This window comes from Macaca mulatta, chromosome 14 (genome assembly GCF_049350105.2).
Source record: "Macaca mulatta isolate MMU2019108-1 chromosome 14, T2T-MMU8v2.0, whole genome shotgun sequence".
In the NCBI taxonomy this organism is placed as follows: Eukaryota; Metazoa; Chordata; class Mammalia; order Primates; family Cercopithecidae; genus Macaca; species Macaca mulatta.
The window spans coordinates 123,014,950-123,034,824 of NC_133419.1; the positions used below are offsets into that span (position 1 = coordinate 123,014,950).

At 40.6% G+C, this 19,875-nt stretch overlaps 1 long non-coding RNA gene across 3 annotated transcripts in view; it reads right to left on the reverse strand.

Annotated features, from left to right (window-relative positions):
* The window catches only part of LOC106993508 (uncharacterized), a 336,731-nt gene extending 329,192 nt beyond the window's left edge, over nucleotides 1-7,539 (reverse strand). For 2 of the 3 annotated variants that reach the window (XR_013404351.1, XR_013404355.1), the window contains exon 1: nucleotides 6,987-7,523. This is a non-coding gene — a long non-coding RNA (uncharacterized LOC106993508). Of the gene's footprint in view, nucleotides 1-6,986 lie in introns of all 3 variants that reach the window. The other variant, XR_013404352.1, reaches the window with a different exon arrangement.
* Nucleotides 7,540-19,875: the final 12,336 nt, after the last annotated feature.

The window sequence follows — 19,875 nt, forward strand, 5'->3', positions numbered from 1 at the left end:
TAAAATTGTTCTCTGATGGCAAAAGCAATATCTAGCAAAAACAGGTGTTCAGCAGGACTTTCGGTGCCCTACAGTCTCGATCAGCTGCCAAATGCCACTCCAAAAAGCCACCTAAGTTAAAGCAGCATCCCATGCAAATGCAGGGATGAAATACAATCCTGCCCTGAGCACCTCCTATCTAGAAATCCTGAAATTTCCATTGCTATATACCAAGAACCTGTTTTTTTTCCTGTCTTCTCTTGCTCTTGCTTTTTTTTCTGAAAACTGCATTTTTCTTATCTTTTCCTCCTCGGTTTGAGCCTGATTTCTTCCTCACACACACCTGAATCTCGGTAATAAAACAAATACAGTGAGAAGCCATTATAAATTATCTAGAAAATAATCTAGAAAATAATCTAGAAAATTATCTAGAAAATTTAAATAATCTCAATCCTAAAATGTTTAATTGTGGTAAATGTAGATAGCATAAAGTTTACCAGCTTAACCATTTTTAAGTGTATGCTCAGTGACAGTAGGTACATTCACATTGTTGTGTTACCATCACCATTATCCAGCTCCAGAACGTTTTCACCTTCCTCAGCCACAACGCTGTACCTGCTAATCATAACTCTCCATTTATCCCTTTTCACAGCCCCTGGAGCCCACCATTCTACTTTCTGTTGCTATAATTTTACTATTCTAGGAACCTCCTCTAAGTGGAATCAAATGATATTTGTCTTTTTAGGCCTGTCTTATTTCACTTACCGTAATGACCTCAAGTTTCATCCATGTGGTAGCACGTGTCAGGATTCCTTCCTTTTTAACACTGAATAATTTTCCATTGAATGGATATACCATGTTTTGTTTATCCATACCTCCTTTGATGGGCACTTGGGTTGTCTCCACCTCGTGACTATTGTGAACAATGCTGTTATGAATATGGGTGTGCAACTATCCCTTCAAGACCCCATTTTCAATTCCTTGGGGATATACCCAGGAGTGGAAGTGCTGGATCAAATGGTAATTTTATTTGTTAATTTTTGAGGAGCCATCATACTGTTCTCTATAGCAGCTGCACCATTTTATATTCCCACCAACAGTGCATAAAGGTTCTGACTTCTCCACATCCTTGTCAGCACTTGTTATTTTCTGTTTTTTTGAAAGTAATCATTCTAACATCTTTCCATGGTTTGTATCTTCTCTGGGAAAATGGGGGCTGTATATGAGGAGTAACCATTTGTTTGGTAGCCTGACTTGTTCATTTCTCCTTGCATACAGGAAATTCTTAAGGTCAACCAGATTCTGCTCTGGCTACAGTTTCTGTCTAATGTCTCTGTCTTTTCCAAGTCTTCTATCTTTCATTAATTCAGGAAATGTAAATTTAAGTTGAACAATTCAAGAGTTTTCAGTACTCTGATATAAAGCAGTTTGCCTAGCCCAGTTACTCATGCTACCCCCAATCTCAGTAAATGAAGGAGAAAGCCTTTTCGTTTTGTTTTGTTTTTGTTTTTAGATGGAGTCTCAGTCTGTGATCCAGGCTGGAGTGCAGTGGTGTAATCTCAGCTCACTGCAACCTCTGCCTCCCGCTTCTCCTGCCTCAGCCGCCCAAGTAGCTGGGATTACAGGTGCACGCCATCACACCTGGCTAATTTTTGTATTTTTAGTAGAGACAAGTTTTGCCACGTTGGCCAAGCTGGTCTCGAACTCCTGACCTCGGTGAGCCGCTTGCCTTTGCCTCCCAAGGTTCTGGGAGTACAGGCGTGAGGCACTGCGCCTGAACAGGAGAGCCTGTTCAGAACAGAAAAAGTGAAAGCACTAGAACCTACTAGAAAACACTGAGACAGCTTGGAGAATAAAAGTAACAGCTCTCATATAGCAGGCCAAATTTTTAAAAATTAAAAATCGTTTAATATTTTTACTTAATTAATTTTGTTTTATTGTATGTGAGAACACTTAACATGAGGTCTACCCTCTTAACAAATTTTTTGTGTACAATACAGTATTGTTGACTATAGGTACAATGTTGAATAGCAGATCTGAGCATCTCACCTGAGAAAATTCCCATTGACAATTTCAGATGTGGAAACTGAGGCACAGTGATGTGAAATCATTTACCCAAAGTTAACAAATTTTCCAGGTTCAGGACCCAAAACCCAGTCATATCACTGCAAATCCCATGTGTTTTTCATCATACAATACTACCTAATGATTACTAAGCTCTTTACTTCTGAAACTGCAAAACTTTTAAGGACCTATTTGTGAAAAAACAAACAAAAAAGAAATGTGGTTTGAGCTTGCTGTTGAAGAGGAACGGTTCCCTAAAGGCAGGCAGTACATAGACTTCACCAAGCACTAACTTCATGGGACGTGACTTGCTCAACTCTGGACAACACATGTTAATAGACCCAAAATGAGGCAAGACATAGGCATCGCCCATGAAAGGAACGTAGTCTGTAGGACAGCAGCAGTCCTTTCCACCTAGCATGTTTCTTGAAGGCCTTGTGTGACACATGACATCCTATGCTCAGCTGGTGAATCATGTGATTCACCTCTTTGCCTGGGGGCCATATATTCTTCCCCTATGGGGATAGGTTTCCTCCTCTTTAAACTTCCCAGGGGTATTGTGAACTTTAAATACAGTACTGATAAAGCATGAAACCTAGCATCCGGTGTGTAATAGACCAATAAACCAAAACTCATTGCCATCTCCCTGCCGTATCCCCCGAGTAGCTTTTCATTCCCAGCAGGGACAAGTGGGTGAAGGCCATGAAGAGGCATCTGAAAGGGAACTCTGTACTGAGTGGTAAAGAATTTAAGAATTTTAGGCCAAGGGAGCTGACTCACACCTGTAATCCCAGCACTTTTGGAGGCTGACGCAAACAGATCACCTGAGGTCAGGAGTTTGAGACCAGCCTGGCCAACATGGCAAAACCCTGCCTCTACCAAAATTACAAAAATTAGCCAGGTATGGTGTCGCATGCCTGTGGTCCCAGCTACTTGGGAGGCTGAGGCAGGAGACTCGCTCAAACCCAGGAGGCAGAGGTCGCAGTGAGCCAAGATCACACTACTGCATTCCAGCCTGGGTGACAGAGCAAGACATCTTCTCAAAAAAAAAAAAATTAAGAATAGACACTTAGAATATTTAACCATCAACTGCTGTCCCTGAAGTCTGCCTCACACTTCTGCACCAACAGACTTGTTTTACTGGTCTGCATGTGAGTGCTCCATGCACTTCTGTGTACCATTTATTCATTTAGACTGCACGTGCTCTGAGGGAGTGGCCCCTCCTTCTGTCTGGTCTCGCAGCCCTGTGACTGTGCACTTACAGTTCCCGGTTCTCTACAGAGAGCAGTCCGTTAAGGATCACTGATTTGGTCAGAAGCAGGTCCTTGAGATTTATCTCTCTAAAGGGATTTCTCTAACGTAATGCTATGTGTAAAGGGATTTCTCTAACATAATGCCAGGCACATCGGGGCCCAGACACTTAGTGCACCTCAAGAGCCCGGTCAGCACTGGTCAGAAGGCCCCCAGCAAAACCTGAAATCTTGACAGTTCTAAAGCCTGTCTGCACGTGTGCCTTTACTTCTTTTTTGACTCCCACTGAACCTACGAGCCTGTAATTGACTTCTTTCCCTTCAGAGAGATTCCTCACTTCCGAGAAGCCTGCTTAGCCGCATTGGAAAGTCACCAAAGATAACTAGATTTGACTCAACAAATGTGCGCTTATCTTGGACACATCTGCCTGGATAGCCTCCCTCTGGTCTCTCCGCGGACTAAGAGCAAGAAGAATAAGTGTTCTGCCTCAGTTAACTCTCTGTGCCATTTAGCACATTTTTGTATTTTCAATAAATATGCCTTAAGCACTACTCATCTTGTGGTGTTCATTTACCAACACAAGTGCCCCGAGGATCTGTGGGTTGAGCTAAGAGCTGACTGGGATTCACAGTAAGAATAGTTCATGCTTACTTTGGGTGATACAACACAAGCAACAAATAAGAGCACATGCCAATCAAAACATTTTAGGGTTTAGTCTGCTGTGTGAGGCACCGTGCTAAGTAATTTACATGCATCGTCTCATATAATCCTCATAGCAACCCCTTGGTATCCCCATTCTACACATGATGAAAAAGAGACACAGAGGAATTTAGCAAAATACCATGGAACACACACTTGGGGATTCTACGGATAGGATTTAAATTCAAGTCCAACTCCTTAGTGTGACAGTGGGTGCAGTAACATACCTTCTCCAGCCAGAGTTTTCTCCTTCATAGCGGGACAATATCCAAAGCCCCTGGTGCTGCCACACTTTCCACCTTCATGAATCACGGAACTCCTCTTTTATATCCTCTCTACCTCAGTAACCCAGGGATTCAGGATAGTCTAGAATTTCAAATCCCGAGTTGGGCAATCCGAATTCCCATGTAGCCTCTATCCTGACCTTAGGCAGCAAGTCATTCAATCTTTCAGTTTCATCGTTTGTCAAAAGAAAATGGCAACACTGGCCCAATCTATTTTCATAGGTAATGTTGAAGATAAGATCAAAGGAAATATGTCAAAGTCTCCTGAAAAGCTTCAAATACTTCTCAAATTATTACAGTAATGGATTCAGTTTGAGAACTTACCGCACGGAACGTCTTTGTCCAAAACCTTAAAATGAATGGGGAAACTGAGTTCAAGATACAAAAATGGAACCCAGATTATTTCTATTCTTGTGTAAGTAGAGGCTTGGACTGGAGCTCCAGGTATCTGTATGCTTGCTCCTGCCTAGGCACTGCTTTGGGCAAATCACTGCACTTCACTAAAAACATGGATGTGATACCTGCCTTCTCCGGAGTACTATGGGTAGAGTGTGGGCAGGAGACAAAAACATCCAGAAAGCTTGAGACGAGAAAAACTCTAGAAAGTCAATTATATGCATTTTTTTAATGTGGTGTCAGATTTTTTTCTCCCACTCATTTTCCCTTGTCTCAATCTAAATGTTATCCAGATGTGAACATGAAGAGGCCTGTCTTTGTTCATTCTCTGCTTCTTTGCATGCCCTTTGGTTTTCTTTTGTGCCTCAAAAGGTTTTGGTGCTATGCTTCAAGACACAGGTCATGAAGGGGAAACAGTTGGGGTGTTGTGGGGAGAGTGCAGTATTAGGAACGAGGACTCAGGGTAAAGAATTACAGCATGCCTCAGAATGTGCACCTCCTCTTTGCCAACGCAGAGACAAGGTGATGAAAAGATCCCTGGCTCCAGACAAATGCCCTCAGCCTTGCAAAGCCTTCCAAGAGGCAGCGTCCCAGAGCCCAGACTGCAAGTGACTTGCGCATGCACACACGCACACACACACGTTCACACACACACTCCCATGGAAAACTGTGCTCTCGCATCCCAGAAAAGGTTTGTTGTTTCAATTAAACCTCATCAATGCCACATGTCAGAGAAGAAAGAAAAAACAAAACAAGACTAAATTACTTCAGCTATCTCCTTAGGGATTGATCTGTATCGAATAAACCACCGTCTACACATGGGGAGAAGCTTTTACTTATGAAAAACAGAGGCAGGTGCAGAAGAGCAGCATTTGGTACTAAATCAAAGCTCTGGGAGCAGAAGGAAGTGGATTTAGATGCATCCACTTAGCTCCTCCTGATATCTAACTCTCAGGGTGGGGAACAGATCACAGCCTTGGCTGGGTCTGGCCTCTGCTTCCTGGTCCCCCCTGAGGTCCCACCCCACTCTGCTCACTGCTTCAGCTGCCCGGTAAGAACAGATGGACAGAAGTTAAAAGAGCAAGGTCAGCTCATCGGCTAAGTCTCATTTCACACCCTGCCCCACCTCTATCATCCCTTTCTGGGACATAAAGATGAAGAAAGCAGGGCAGGGGTGCTGCTGCATTTGATTCCGGCTGAAACTATGGTCGTTTCATTTACATCCCCTGAATAGCTGGCGAGTCTGATTTACACATTGATAATATGTGATGCTTTGTATTCCAGCAAATATTTAATCCCTGACTGATCAATAATCCTCGCCTGGCTGTTCTTTTTTGAAAAGAAATAAATCCCCTTTTACTCTTAAAATTCTTGAATAAAATTAAACTGCTTTAGCCTAGGATGCACTGCTCCTACATGAAACCATGTGGTTTCATAACCTCAGTCCTCAGATGGTTTTAAAGGGGCCGCCTTTGCTTACTTGATATTTTCTGAGATCCTAACATCTCTCTAATGAGTCCTCTGTGTTATCAGTTGATATCATAAGACAACCCTTTAAGGTCTGGTATACTTTTTTTAAATTAAAAAGTAAAATTATTAACCTAAACTGAATCAGTGCGTACATAGCATGCAGTATTTTTTTGCATTCTTTTGCTTATATTCACCATGGCGGTCTTGATTTAAATTCTTCATTACAAACCTTTCTATAAACCATTTCCCTCCAAGACTACATTTTAAAGAAAACTCTATTCCTACACAGATTCTTAAAAAGCTGTACTCCTGTCTTAAAGTTGAATATTTCGAAAAATGCACATTAAATATGGAAAGAGATGGCTCTCCTCTCTATAAGGGGCTCCCAAGGCAGCCTCAGAGCTCACCAAAAGTTCCAAAACAACATCCACAACAAAACAAACTCTCTTTCATCTCTGGCAGCAACAAAAGCAATAACTTTCACCAAACCTACCCAAGCCAAGAATTAATATAACACAGAACACATCCACGTTCAGACCATTACGGCTACATCAGCTCACCACAGTATTTGTTTAAAAAACACATAATTTGTGGTAGAGAGAAAGAATCTTTCATACAAAAAGAGGTTCTTTCAAATGCAAATTAACCAAAAGACATATTTTCCCTGTGTTTGGGAAATCACTCCAACACATGAAAAACATAGTTTTTGGGTGGGAAAAAAAAAATCAGTGTACACCCACCAGTTGAAAAGGCAATTACATTAGCTGTAGATTACCTTAACAGTTAAGAAAAGTTAACTCCTAGCTCCGAAAGTCTTTAAGAGCTTTATTAGCATTTACTGACCTAAGTAGTCTTCAGTTCCCAGGTAGCAAAGTTTCTTTTCTTCTCCACTGAAATGCTCATATGGACACTGAAGGGCATTGTATTACTGAACTGATGAGAAATGAATATTGTTTCCATTCTTCTGGAGGAAAAAAAATGTAAAGAAAGAAGGAAGGAAGGGAAGAAAGAAGAAAGAAGAAAAAGAAAGAAGGAAAGAGAGAAAAGGAAAGGAAGAAAAGAAAGAAAAAGAAAGGAAAGAAAGAAAGAGAAAGAAAGAAAGAAAGAAAGAAAGAAAGAAAGAAAGAAAGAAAGAAAGAAAGAAAGAAAGAAAGAAAGAAAAAGAAAGAAAGAAGAAAAGAAAGAAAGAGAAAGAAAGAGAGAAAGGGAAAAAAGAAAAGCAAGGCAAAATACAGTCTACTCGAGTATTCTTCCTGGTGGGGAAAAAAAAGTAAATCCACTATTCTGGAACGAGTTCAAACATAGCTTGACAGGCTCCAGGAGAATTTACACTGAGCATGCTTAGCCCCGCACTGCTTGCATGAGACACTCTTAATGAATATTACTTCCTTCCCACTGGCTATTCCTGCTGGAAGTCCACACCCACCCCTCTTTCAGAAGTCAGGAATTTAGCTTCAGCCAAAGTCCAGAAAACATGCTTATGCGGAGACAAGGCCTCACCGATCCATAAACTTTCAGGTTGTGACCTGCAGGTCAGTTTGACAAATAGAACATAGGGGTGAATTTTTTTTCTGCCCTTGGTTATGTTCCCAGCTTTATGCCTGTCCTAAACTGCAGTTCCTCTGGAGAAAAGAAAAACAGAGAGCTTTCTTTCTAAAGAACATGACGTCCTAAACACCACAGTAAAGACCTTTCCTGATCAAGCTTCCAAACCGAAATCAGAATAAGGGTTATCTGCATATTAAAACACAACATTCGATGATTTTTAGCTTCTGGATAAAATAAAAGTCCTACCCCAAATGTATGCTTTTTGATAACTTACATAACACCTCTCTCAAAAACGCTGCATGCCAAAGCACACTCTGAAAATATGTTCAAAATCCAGCTTTAACCTCCTATGCTGTCTAAACATTGGACTCGTATACATTTAGGTCACACTAAAAACTGACTTTCTTTTTCAAACAATGCTTTATCTTTCCCTAAATCTCTCTGTCATGTTTAATGACAGGAGACCTGAAATTCTGGAAATTTAAAAATAGATTACTTTTCTGACAGTCTGAGAAGGCAAGATTCTTGGTCTGCCAAAAAATCGGGGGGAGGGGGGAAGGGGAGAATTAGCAGGTTTAGCAGGTGAGGGCCTGATATAGACAGCATAGTAAAGGAAGGGCATTTTATATTTTAAAATTAATAATAAAGTATCTTTTTTGTTGTCCATTTGATATTTCTAGGGTGCCATTTATATGTATCAAATTACAAATTATAAATATTATTAAATACTCATTTGAACTGTAATGCTTATTTCCCTAGACACACACACACACACGTGCACACACAAACACACACCCCAATTTGTGGTTTGAAAAAAATGATGTCACAAAACATCAAAAGGCAATAGAAATTTTCTAAGTCTCCAAGAAATATGGTGTGCCCAGCTTCTAATACAAAGCCTGCCTGGCTAGCATTGATTCTTTGGATTAATAAAGGATGCATCCATGAGCCTGATACGTAAATGCGTTGCCTCTCCATGCCTGTAACACTTTACACAGCCCACTGCTGAGCTGCCATGATATGGTTTCCCTATGGAAGGTCTTTGTAGCATAAAATACGTCTTTGCCCACTATTCAATAAATAAAATCTCTGCAGACGTATTTTCCTCCTGGTAACTATGAGTTTTTTCGAGACTTTAGGCATGGTGGTTGTTTTGTTTGCTTTTATGCTTTGCCTAAGGGAAGAATAAAATGTAGCCCCCTGCCCCAAGTGTGTTTACTTATATTACAAGAGCAAACTAAGTTTTCAGCAGTTAGACGAAGCCCAAGAGAAATCAGGCTTTGAAAGGCTAAGTAACCCTCATGACCACACATAAGGTAAGTGTAAAATAGGAAGGACATTTATTCATTTGACTCAAAGGGATTGCCTAGAGACAAGGTCCCCCAACACAGAGAACAGGGACACTTCCCTGTAGACAGCTTACCTCCCTGCCATTGGAGTGCGCTGTTTCTCAGGCAGGTCTCATGGCACAGAGGACAGGGACCCTTCCCTGTAGACAGCTTGCCTCCCTGCTACCCGGGTGCAGTTTCTTTTGTCTCCTTCCGTGAGTTTGACTCTCTCCCCTGGAGCTAAGGGGAGACACAGAAGCCCGTGCAGGGAACACAGGAGCTTGAGTAGAACCATGCTGTTTCCAGCTTGAATGTTAAAACCACTCCGCAAAGCTGAGATAGTCTTTACAGTGCCATCACATTCATTAATTCAATTAGCAAATATTCATCGAGCCCCTACACTGACGCTCATTTGGGCGCTGGAAATTGTGACATGACTAAGACAACGTTCCTGCACTCAGGGAGTTTACGTTCTGGCAATTAGATGTTTAATGGAAAACATTTTAAAAATTCAAGATGTAGGCCGGGTGCGGTGGCTCACCCCTGTAATCCCAGCACTTTGGGAGGCCGAGGCAGGTGGATCACCTGAGGTCGGGAGTTTGCGACCAGCCTGACCAACATAGAGAAACACCGTCTCTACTAAAAATACAAAACTAGGTGGTGCATGCCTGTAATCCCAGCTACTCGGGAGGCTGAGACAGAAGAATCACTTGAACCCGTGAGACAGAAGTTGTAGTGAGCTGAGATTATGCCATTGCACTCCAGCCTGGGCAGCAAGAGCAAAACTCCGTTTAAAAAAAAAAAAAAAAAAAATCAAGATGTAAATAAGTAAATAGTGTATACATTTACAAATTGTGATAAGTCTAAGAAAGAACTAAAAGGGAAATGATGAGAAAGAAACAAGCCATGTGTGTTGGGGGCTGAGGGACAGAGCATCAGGAAAATGGAATAAATATTTCGGAAAATCATTAGTAACCAATCCAATATAAGTTAAAATGAAAAAAATATGTGGCGTGGCTGGATTAAAGCCTTGAATGCAACACTAATGCATTTGGATTTCATATGGTGTATAATGGGAAGCTATTGAGGGCTTCTGAGAAGAATTATTATTACTATTTTGACTATGACCATTTTTTGTAGCAGTTTGTAGGAACACTGGGGATGAGCATAAAAAGACAAAGCTTTTAGAAGAGCCAAGATTGGCAGAGGTGGGGAGAACACCTAATCTAGGAAAATGCAAACAGTGATGGAGAGGAGAAGACAGCAATGAGAGGTATTACTATTATTTTTCAATTTATTTATTTATTTTTTGAGATGGAGTCTCACTCTGTCATCCAGGCTGGAGTGCAATGGTGCCATCTTGGCTCACTGCAACCTCTGCCTCCCAGGTTCAAGCAATTCTCCTGCCTCAGCATCTGAGTAGCTGGGATTACTGGTGCCCACTACCATGCTCAGCTAATTTTTGTCTTTTTTTGTAAAGACAGGGTCCCACCATGTTGGCCGGCCTGGTCTTAAACTTCTAACCTCAGGTGACACACTGGCCTCGGCCTTCCAAAGTGCTGGGATTACAGGCGTGAGTTACCGCGCCAGGCCGAGAGGTATTATTGAGGCAGAATGACAGCTTTTGACAACCAACTGGATGTGCAGATGAGGATGAGAAGGCATTTAAGGGGAATGCTAAGATTTTTGGTCTCAGTAGCTCTCAGTAGATCAGGGGCTCAGACATCTCTTCACTTACTTCATGCCTGAACCCATGCAGCTGAAGATAGCTGGACAAAAATTTACAAGCACGTCAACTGTTCTCACATTACACTCTTGCTCACTAAACCTCGCATGGGTTCTTAAGCAGATGGTGAGAATGGGGAATGATGGTGTCTTAAGCAGAAATGGAGAATCTAGGGAAAGCAATGTCTGGCACATGGTGAGCCCAAATATTTACTGGATGTATGGTATATAGAGTTTGAGGGCTAGGGGGATTTTCATCCTACACTATTATTTTAGTTGGGAATTTTATTTAGCTGTTAATAGGGACCTGATAATAGTCAAACACCTAAGGGTACATTTTTCTCTCATTTAAAAAAAAAAAAATCAGAGATTGAAGGTTCAAAACATGACTACCAGGGACCCAAATCCTTCTATCTTTTTGGTTTCCCATTCTTAATGCAAGGTGTCCATCTTCAGTTTTGCCTTATGGTCCATTGTGGACTATGCCTAATTTTGAGTAAATGGACAAATGTAGAAGTCAAGTCTAGAAAATGGTTGGGTAGCCAGGAGACCAGGGGCTCAGACACCTCTTATATAAGAATCTGGGTCATACCACCAGGTCAGCTACCAAGGCAAGCAGAGGTGCGAGCCAAGAAAGAGGAGAATCTAGAATGATTAATACACTGAGGTAGCACAAATGAGGAGTATCAGTGGCACTCTCTAGAGCAGTCATAGAGGCAGGATTAGTCCCACTAACCTTCCTCAGGTGAGACTTTCTAGGTAAGGAAACTTATCAGAATGCGGGAGGAGGTCTTCTTAGAAGGGGTAAGCTTAGTATACAAGCAAGCAGTGCAAATGGCGAACTGTAGCAGATTCTGTGGCATGCCATCTATTACCTTCCCTTCAGGACTAAGAAACTCACTACTGCACCTACTAGTAGTGTTAATTTCTGTCATCTCACAGCCAAGTCCCTCTTGAGGAATTACCCTCACTTCTTGGGAGCCTCCGTGCCCACAGGAATCCCATGTCTAAATGTCTACAAAGGGGCAAAAATGCCAAGCCTCCTTGCTCCAATTTTGGACAAATCAGAGGGTTGCTCCAGCTCCACAGCTCCCTGTAGGATTGCCTGAGACCTGTTACAACTGCACTTCTGTTTAACCCCTCCTCTGCTCACTCCTCCTGCCCTCCATCCCTTATAGATGTTGCTTCTGAAAACACCCCTCGGTAAACTCCTACATACAAATCTCGATCTCACAGTATGTTGTCTGGAAACCCAATATAATCCAGCAAAATAAAAACCCTGGCTAAATTCAACCCTTCACTTACTCCATGCCTGAACTCATGCAGCTGAAGATAGCTGGAGAAAAATACACAAGCATGTCAACTCTTTTCACATTATACTCATGCTCACTAAACTTCACAAGGGTTCACCCCAGAAACCATCTTTTTCTTCCCTAATCCATTTTTACTTTCACTCTCCAGAACAAGTATTTCAAATTTTCTCCTCTAATTTCCAACACTCGTTCCTCACCCCCATTCTCAGTAGTCAATCTTGCTTTCTACTATGATGAGAAAAATGAAGCAATTAAAAGAGAATTTTCAAAAATCTCAACGTGAAATCTACACACCTGCCAGAATCAGAGTGAATATACTTCACCTCCCCTTATATTACTATGGATGAGCTGTCCATCCTCCCGCAGAGCAAATCCCTCCACCTATGCACTATATCTCCATTTTCTCTTTCCTACTTGAAAATATTGCTCCACGAAGTCTTCTCTCTTTCTTGTTTTATCAGACTTTCCTTTTTTATTATATCGATTGCAACATCATAAAATACACTGGTATTTCTCTCATCTTAAAAACAATAACCTTTCTTTAATCCAGATTTCCTCTTCAACTAATGATTTATTATTATCCCTTTCTTATAGCACTCCTGAAAGCATTCTATACTAGATCTTTCTAATATCTGTCTTCCCATTCTTTCTTCTTTTAAAAAATGTTTTCATGAGATATAATTTTCATACCATAAAATTATATAAAATTCAAACTTTTAACATGCACAGAGTTGTATAAGCATTAGCACAATCTAAGATTAGAATATTTTTATTACCCCCAAAAAACCTGCCAATTAGCAGTAATTTCCTATTTATCTCTATCCTCTATCCCCCAGGCCCAGGAAATCAGAAATATACTTTCTATTTCTACAGATTTTTCCTATTCTGGTCTTTTCATATAAATGAAAAGCATACAATATGTGGTCATTTATGACTGGCTTCTTTCACTTAGCATCGTGTTTTCAAGGCTCACCAATGTAGCATGTATCGGTTTTCATTCATTTAAATTCCCAAATAATATTCCATTATAAGAATATACCACATTTTATTTATCTATACATGAGTTGATGGGCAGTTAGGCTGTCTTTCCTTGTTAACTCTTATAAATAATGCTGTCCTGAGCATTCATGTACAAGTTTTTGTGTGGATGCAAGTTTTTATTTCTCTTGAGTATATACTAGGAATGAAATTTTGGGGTCATATGATAACTCTGTGTTTAACTTTTTAAGGAACTGTCAGACTATTTTCTAAGTTGTTGAACCATTTTACATTCCTTCAAGCAGGGCAGGAGAGTCCCAATGTCTCCGTGTCCTTCTCAACTCATGTTATCACCTAAGGTGTTTATCATAGCCATCCTGGGTGGATATGCAGTGGTAGTTCATTGTGATTTTGATGTTTCCTTTGTGTTCCATTATGTTGGACATTTATCTTTTTATGTGCTCCCGTTCTTTCTTAAACACACTCCAATTAAGCTTTTTTCTCCATCACTCCACTGAAATGACTCTTCGCAAGTCTACCAATAACCACCTTGTTGCATTCTAAGACCATTTCACAGTCCTTATTTTTCTTTACCTATCAGTAGTTTCTGACATGGGTAAAAATTCTCTCAATAAAACACTGTATTCTTGGCTTCCAGAACACCACATTGTCTTTGTTTTCGTCCTTCACTTCTGGTTGCACCTGTTTAGCTCCTTTTCCTGTTTGTTTGTTTGTTTGTTTGTTTTCTCATCTCTCTCACCTCCAAATGTTAGATTTCCCCAAGACTCAATTCTAGAATATATTCTTTCTTACACTCATTCCCTACACAATCTACACTCATTCCCTACACAATCTCATCTAGGATCTACATAACCTCTCCTAGAATCATGATTTTAAGTGCCATCTATATGGTTATGATGACTTTCAATATTATATCCTCAACCTGGATCACTCCATATATTCAAAACTAACTATTTAACATCATCACTTGGATGTCTAAGAGGCAAAATTAAACATGCCCCAAACTGAGCTCCTATTGTTTTTTCCCAAACTAGTTCCTTTCCTTTCTCAATTTGTGGCAACTTAAAATTTGAAGCTAAGACAGAAGTAGAGCAAGATGGCAGAATAGATGGCTGAACCAATCATTCTTCAAACAGATTACCAATTTAACAACTATCTACCCACAAAAAAAAATACCTTCATAAGACTCAAAAGTTACATCAGCACTCACAGTACCTGGCTTTAACTTCATATCACTGAAAAAGGCTCAGAAGAGGTAGGAAAAACAGTCTTCAATAGCCTACCCACTCGTCTTCCATCTCCTGGTAAGGGTGGCATGAGGTGGACAGTGTTTCTGTGCACTGGGGAGAGGTAGAAGTCAGTGATTGTGAGGCATTGAACTCAGTGCTGCCCTGTTAGAGCAGAAAGATAAACAAGACCAAGCTCAGCTGATGCTTGCCCAAAGAGGGATCATTTCCCCAAGAAAGACGGGAATTACAGATTCCAGCAGTTGGAACTTGAGTTCCTGCAAGCCTTGTCATCATGGGTTAAAGTTCTCTGGAGCCCTAAAAAGCCTTGAAAACCAGTCTAGGCCACAAGTATTGCAACTCCTAGGTGAGTCCTAGTGCTGAGCTGAGCTAACAGGCAGAGGACTGCGGGGGCAGTGACCTACTGAGACACCAGCCAGGGCAACTAAGGAAGTGTCGGCATCACCCTTTCCCTAAACCTAGGCTGCGCAGCTAGTGGCTCCAAAAGAAATCCCTTCCTTCTGCATGAGGAGAAAAAATGGAAGAGTGGGGAGGACTTTGTCTTCCATCTTGGATATCAACTGAGCTACAGGAGGATAGAGCATCAGTCAGAGTTTTGAGGTCCCCATTCTAGTCCTTAGCTCCAAGACAACATCTCTAAACACACTCTAGGCCAGAAAGAAACCTGCTGCCTTGAAGAAAAGGATTCAGTCCTGGCAGCATTCATCACCTGCTAACTGAAGAGCCCTTGGGCCCTGAATAACCAGCAGTGATACCAAGGTACTACTTTGAGGGCCTTGGGTGAGACTCAGTTTTGCTGGCTTCAGGTGAGACTCAGCACATCCCCATATCTAGTGACTGTGGGGTGAGACTTCTGCTTGAGAAAAGTGGAGGGAAAAGTAAAGGGGACTTTGTCTTGCACCTTAGGTACCAACTCAGCCACAGCAGGTAGAGCACCAAGTAGTCCCTAGTTCCAAGCCTTGGTTTTTGGATGGCATTTCCGGACCTGTTCTGGGCCAGAGGGGACCCCACTGCCCTGAAGGGTGAATCCCAGGCCAGGAAGCATTCACCACAAGCTGACTGTAGAGCCCTTGGGTCTGAAGGGAACATCGGCAGTAGTCTGGTAGTACTCCCTATGGGCCTGTGGTGGTGGTGGCCATGGTGTGAGACTGCTCTGCCTTTGGAAAGATGAGGGAAGAGTGAGAAGGACTGAGTCTTGTGGTTTGAGTGCCAGCTCAGCCACAGTGCAATAGAATACCAGATAGACTGTTAAGATTTTTTACTCTAGTTCCTGGCTTCCAGGTGGCACCTCAGGGCCTGGGAGACCTCGCTGGCCTGAAGGGAAGAACACAGGCCTGGCTGGCTTTGCTACCTGCTAGTCGTAGAGACCAGGGCATTGAGCAGACATAGCCAGTAGCCAGGGAGAGGTTACAGCAGGCCTTGGGCGAGACCCAGTGATGTGCTGGCATTGGGTCTGACTCATCACAGTCCTAGTGATGGTAACCACAGGGTACTTGTGTCACTCTACCCCTAGCTCCATGTGGCTCAAAAAAGAGAGAGAGACTCATTTGCTTGGGAGAAGGTAAAAGAAGAGAGCAAGAGTCTCTACCAGGTAATCTAGAGAAATCACCCGGACTTGTCCAAGACCATCAAGGCAGTACCTCTCTGAGTCTGTAAAAGCCACAGTGTTACTGAGCTTTGGGTGTTCCCTAAAGTACATACGGCTTAGATCATGATAACCGACTCCACTTGAATATCTGGAAAGCCTTCCCAAGAAGGACAGGTACAAACAAACTCAGACTGCCAAGACTACACTAAACATGTAACTCTTCAATGCACAGATACAGATGAACATCTACAGGTACTAAGATGATCCAGAAAAACGTGACCTCATCAGATGAACTCAATAAGGTACCAGAGACCAGTCCTGGAGAAACAGAGATATGTGACTTTTCAGAAGAGAATTCAAAAGAGCAGTCTTGAGGAAACTCAAATAAAGTCAAGATAATGCAGAGAAAAATTTCAGAATTCTCCCAGATAAATGTAACAAAGATATTGAAATAATTTTAAAGGACCAAGCAGAAATTCTGGACCTGAAAAATGCAATTGGCCTCCTGAAGAATACATCCGAGTCTTTTAATAGCAGAACTGATCAAGCAGAAGAAAAAAATTAGTGAGCTTGGAACAGGCTACTTGAAAATAGGCAGGCAGAGAAGACAAAAGAAAAAAGAATAAAAAACAATGAAGCATGCCTACAGGATCTAAAAAATAACCTCAACAGGTCAAATATAAGAGATATTGACCTTACAGGGAAGTTAGAGAAAGAGATAGGGGTAGCAAGTTTATTCAAAGGGATAATACCAAGGAACTTCCCAAACTTAGAGAAAGATAACAGCATTCAAGCAAAAGAAGGTTATAGAAAACCAAGTAGAATTGACATAAAGACTACCTGAAGGCATTTAATAATCAAACTCCCAAAGGATAAAGAAACTATCCTAAGAGCAGCAAGAGAAAAACAAATAACATACAATGGAGCTCCAAAGCATGTGGCAGCAGACTTTTCAGTGGGAACCTTATAGGCCAGGAGAGAGTGCATGACATTTTTAAAGTGCTGAAGTGCTGAAGGAAAAAAAAAAAAAAAAGAGAGAGAGAGAGAGAAGAAAAGAAAAAACAACGCTTTTACGCTAGAATAGTATATCTGGAAAAAATATCCTTGAAACATGAAGGAGAAATAAAGACTTCCAGACGAACAAAATGTGATGAATTAATACTAGATCTGCCCTGCAAGAAATACTAAAGGGAGTAGTTCAATCAGAAAGAAAAAGACATTAATGAGCAATAAGACATCATCTGAAGGCATAAAACTCACTGGTAATAGCAAGTATACAAAAAAAAAAAAAACCACAGAATATTATAACACTGTAACTGTGGTGTGTAAACTATTCTTATCTTAAGTAGAAAGACTAATCAATAAACCAATCAAAAATAATAATTACAGATCATCATGGCAGATGGGAGGCAGGATTAGATTGCAACCCCGACTTGGATGGACAGAGCAGAGTGCGGAGGCTCATGTGATGAATTTTAGCTCTAGAACAACTGCAAGAACAAACCAGGAATCCCGAGAGAACCTACACACCCTCTGAAGGAAGCAGACTGCACCTGCAAGACCTGGGAGACACCTCAAATACTATGAGTGCCCAAACTGTGGAACTGGGAAACAGAGACCCTCCACTCCTGAACACACACCACCACTGAGGAAAATGAAGGTCTAGTTTGCAGAAGAAGTTTCTGACCTTACCTGGGGCTGAGTCAATTTAGAAAGCCAAGCAAAATATAGGGGTAGAGGAAGCAGCAAGAAAGGCCCTGGGAGCTCACTGGGTCCCCAAGCAGGCCATTCCTGCCTGGCACCACAGGGACCCTTCAGGACAGTGGCCAGAGGCATGGAGGAAAATGCCACAGGAGGAACACAATCTCCATCAAAATACCACCATCATTCTTCACAGAATTAGAAAAAAGAATTATAAAATTCATATGGAACCAAAAAAGAGCCCACATAGTCAAAGCAAGACTAAGCACAAAGAACAAATCTGGAGGCATCACACTACCTGATTTCAAACTATACTATAAGGCCATAGTCACCAAAACAGCATGATACTGGTATAAAAATAGGCACCTAGACCAATGGAACAGAATACAGAATCTGGAAATAAACCCAAATATTTACAGCCAACTGATCTTTGACAAGGCAAGCAAAAACATAAATTGGGGAAAGGACATCCTTTTCCACAAATAGTACTAGGATAATTGGGTAGCCACATGTAGGAGAATGAAACTGTATTTTCATATCTCACCTTATGCAAAAATCAGCTCAAGATGGATTATGGACTTAAGTCTAAGACTTGAAACTATAAAAATTCTAGAAGATAATATTGGAAAAACCCTTCTAGACATTGGCTTAGGCAAGGATTTCATGACCAAGAACCCAAAAGAAAATGCAATAAAAACAAAGATAAATAATTGGGACTTAGTTAAACTAAAGAGCTTTTGCACAGTGAAAGGAACAGTCAGCAGAGTAAACTGACAACCCACAGAGTGGGAGAAAATGTTCACTATCTATACATCTGACAAAGGACTAACATCTAGAATCTACAATGAACTCAAAAAAATCAGTAAAAAAAAAAAAAAAATCCCTTCAAAAAGTGGGCTAAGGACATGAATGTCTAGATAATTATCAAAAGAAAATATACAAATGGCCAAAAAACATATGAAAAATTATCAGCATCACTAATGATCAGAGAAATGCAAATCAAAACCACAATGTGATACCACCTCACTCTTGCAAGAATGACCATAATCAAACCATCAAAAAACATTGGATGTTGACATGGATGCAGTGATCAGGCAACACTTCTACACTGCTGGCGGGAACGTAAACTAGTACAGCCACTATGGAAAACAGTGTGGAGATTCCTTAAAGAACTAAAAGTAGAACTACCATTTGATCCAGCAATCCCACTACCAGGTATCTACCCAGAGGAAAAGAAGTTATTACACAAAAAAAGAACTTGTACACAAGTGTTTATAGCAGCACAACTCATAATTGCAAAATCATGGAACCAACCCAAATGCCCATAAATCAACGAGTAAAGAAAGCATAGTATATACATACATACGACATAATACTATTCAGCCATAAAAAGGAATGAATTAACGGCATTTGCGGTTACCTGGATGAGATTGGAGACTATTACTCTAAATGAAATAACTCAAGAATGGAAAACCAAACATCGTATGTTCTCACTGATATGTGGGAGCTAAGCTACAAGGACACAAAGACATGAGAATGACTCAATGAACTCTGGGGACTTGGGGGTAAGTGTGGTTAAAAGGTGAGGAATAAAAGACTACAAATAGGGTGCAGTGTTTACTGCTCAGGTGATGGGTGCACCACAATCTCACAAATCACCACTAAAGAACTTACTCATGTAACCAAACACCACTTGTACCCCAATAACCTATGGAAAATATAAATGAAATAAATAAATAAAATAAAAAATAAAGATATATAAAAGCAACATCAAAGATGATTAAATAATAGTAACTACAACTTTTCAAAACATAGACAGTATGATAAGGTATAAATAGAAACAACAAAAAATTTAAAAGTTGGGGGAACAAAGTTAAGGCATAGAGTTTTTATTAGCTTCCTTTTTGCTTATATGTTTATGGAGAAAGTGTTAAGTTGTTATCAGCTTAAAATAATGAGTTATAATATAGTACTTACAAGCCTCATGGTAATCTCAAACCAAAACAATATAACAGATACACAAAAAAATTAAAAAGCAAGAAACTAAATCATATCACCAGAGAAAATTACTTTCAGTAAAAGAAACAAAAGAAGTAAGAGAAGTCTACAAAACAACCAGAAAACAAATAACAAATTGGAAAAAGTAAGTCTTTACTTATGAATAATAATATTGAATGTAAACGGACCAAACTTTCCAATCAAGTCATAGAACAGCTGAATGGATTTAAAAACAAGACCCAATGATCTGTTGCCTATAAGAAACACACTTCACCTATAAAAACA